Source organism: Ursus maritimus, unplaced genomic scaffold, assembly GCF_017311325.1.
Source record: "Ursus maritimus isolate PB19 unplaced genomic scaffold, ASM1731132v1 scaffold_4, whole genome shotgun sequence".
NCBI lineage: Eukaryota > Metazoa > Chordata > Mammalia > Carnivora > Ursidae > Ursus > Ursus maritimus.
In genome coordinates, this window is record NW_024426552.1 from 76,276,883 (window position 1) to 76,279,768 (window position 2,886).

Below are 2,886 nucleotides of genomic sequence, written 5' to 3' on the forward strand. Positions count from 1 at the left end.
TCTGGATATGGATTTTAACGGTGGAGCCAACACAATTTCCTTAAGCCACATGCAATCTCTAGAGCCCCTTCCAGTCCTAAATCCTTTGACTGCACTAGAATCTCTCATCACCTCCATAAACTTTCCCACCAAGCATGGGGACAGAGATAACTGTGCTCCTTTTTAAGATAAATCCAAATCCTCCCAATGGTTCTGTTTCTTGACATGAATATTAAGCCCACGTGGAAGCTGTGACTTCCATTCCGTGGCCCAAGGTTTTTGGGGTGATGTTGACTCAGCCCTGTTCCATGCCCAAGTATAAATACAGCATGAGAGAAATAAGGAAGAAAAGGCTGTCTTTCCTTCCATGAGAAGAACTGTCGAGCCCAGAGGCCACCCCAGCGGGACAATAATGAGGCTAGAAGTGTCGATGAAAGGGAAGTCTGCATAAGAAGGTAGATTCCCTCTGAAATGCCCGGGCCCCTGAGAACAAACTCCCTTCTTGTCACTGTTTCTGACTGAGGCAAATGTGTATGATCCGTCCTCTGGACAATCCTGATAACTGGCTACCTGCTTCCCCTGACCCAGGGTGCCCCCCTCAAACCTTCCCTCTGCATTGCCACCAGACATGCAGTCCCCAAGCACAGGGAGGATGGCATCGTCTTGCTCTTGACCTGTTCTCGCACACCAGTATCTACGCCAGGCCAGAGCTTTAAGAAGGACTTTCCTCCTAAGAAAACCACCCCTGCTCTCCCAGATGCCCCAGGTGGTGATAGAGGACATCCAGTTGGGGCAAGAGACTGAATTCAATTTTGAGGCATTGCATTCTCTTGACCTCAATTCCACCTGGGCGATGCGGCCTTCTTCACTTCCTGCCCTAATTGCTGTGCAGTATTACTGTGGGTTGTTACACAGCTCCCACCTTCCACCCCAGACCTGGATGCCATCCAAGGGCAGGTAAAAATATTCCTCCCTTCACATAAATTGTCAGAGTCTGGAAGAAACCTGCTCAAGAAACAGATAGCATCACTGTGGTCCATCCAGTGATTTTGGCCTATCCCCACCCAGAACCTTGTTCTTTGGAATTGGTCACCTTGTTGGTTGTTCTTCCTTCAACTGCTCCTTTCTTGACTTCATTTTCTAAGACTCGGGCTGAGAGTTTTGGTCTAGAATCATGGAGGATCATAAAACATTTCCAATGGAGGGAACTCAAAAGCCACCTTTTTTTTTTTTCTAAGCAGTAAAACCTCCTCCCTTTTATCCCCTAAACACACCTGACCTAGATTCCCAATATATACAGTATGTAAAGGCAAAGTGCCTTTGGTTGAAGAGGTATATGGGGCCCTAGTCTGCTTGCCCTCCTCCCCACCCCAGTGGTGCAGAGGCCAAGCTGCCACACCCATTTGCCCCTAATTTGTTCATTTTCAATTTAGAAATGATCGTTGTTGAGGCCTAGAGACTTATCTCAAATCATTCAATGAATCAAAACAAGAGGACAGATTAGGACCCTGGTTCCTGATGTTCAGCTCAGATGCTTTAAGGACACAGACATTATTAGGTCATCGGGTGCAAAGGACTCTGGGTCTTGACTTTGGAGTGCTAAGAGAGTTGTGGAGTAGCCGGCTGTAGTCACCCCACCAGCTCCCAGAGCCAAGGGCACACACCTCTCAGCTCCACTTTCAGTGAGTTCATGTCGAAAACTTGAAATTGGCCATGGTGGGAAATTGGCAAATACTATAAATTAGGGCTTCCCCTTTCCAGGAGAACTGATTAAACACCACAGGCTTGGGTGTAGGCAGTCTGGTTTACCAGGTCCTGAAATAGACCTTCTTGCAAAATATGACTCTTGCTTCTTAGTCTTGAAAGATTTCAGGGAATAGTCCTGAAACGTGAGCATGCAAGGAGAGCTTTGGGATGGTCCCATCCAGGCGAGACCGACTGAAATGCCTAAAGCACCAGTCAGTAAAGTAAATGGGCCACGTAAGCCCGTTGGGTGGCAGAAAACAGAGAATGATGAGGAACATGGTGGAAAACCCCACAACATTCGAATCAGCAACAACAGTGTATGAGTGTATGAGCCAGGGCAGCCATACTTACGAGGGTTCTAAACGGGGTGGCTCAAACAACTGGGCCTGGCAGAGTTTCTTCTTTTGAGGGTGTGAGGGAGGGATCTGTTTCAAGCCTTCCTCCTTGGTTTGTAGATGGCTGTCTACAAGATCACGTGGCATTCTCCCTGTATGCTTGTCTGTTTAAGATGGACACCAGTCATGTTGCATTAGAACCCATCCCAGCGATCCCATTTTAACTTGATTTTCTCTTTGAAAAGGCCCCATCTCCAAATAAGGTCACATTCTGAGAGACAAAGGATTAGGACTTCACCACAAAAATTTTTGGGGGGGACACAATTCAATCCCTAACATACAAGCACAACCAAAACAAACCTGGGAATCACAGCCAGACTGCTGACTTTCCCGAGGCTAGTCCATTTGCTAAATTTTGCAGGTGTGGAAACTAAAAGTCTCAGAGGGAAATCAGTAGCTCTCCAAAGGTCATGGGGGGAGAAAGGCAGAGGCGTGCCTTCTGGCTCCAGCCAGGGGCTTTTTCTCTTCCATTTGTCTGCCTCCTCTGATTTGAGGTTGTTTCGCCCATACGTGTATGTCCTTTCAGCAGTCTTGGAAAGCTGGTAGGCAGCCTGAGGGTCAGGCCATATCTGGTGCCCATCTCCAAATGCCCCACAGCTCACCGCATGAGTGAAACACACAGCAGATTCTCAGAAAATCCATGTGGAATGCCATCAACCTCAACTCTCTGTCCTTGGCTGAGGTTCTGCCTGCTCCTGGGCTCCACGCTGATTTCTAGCCCCTGCAGCATGGGTTGGCCTTATATGCTTTGAGGTCTTTTTTTTTT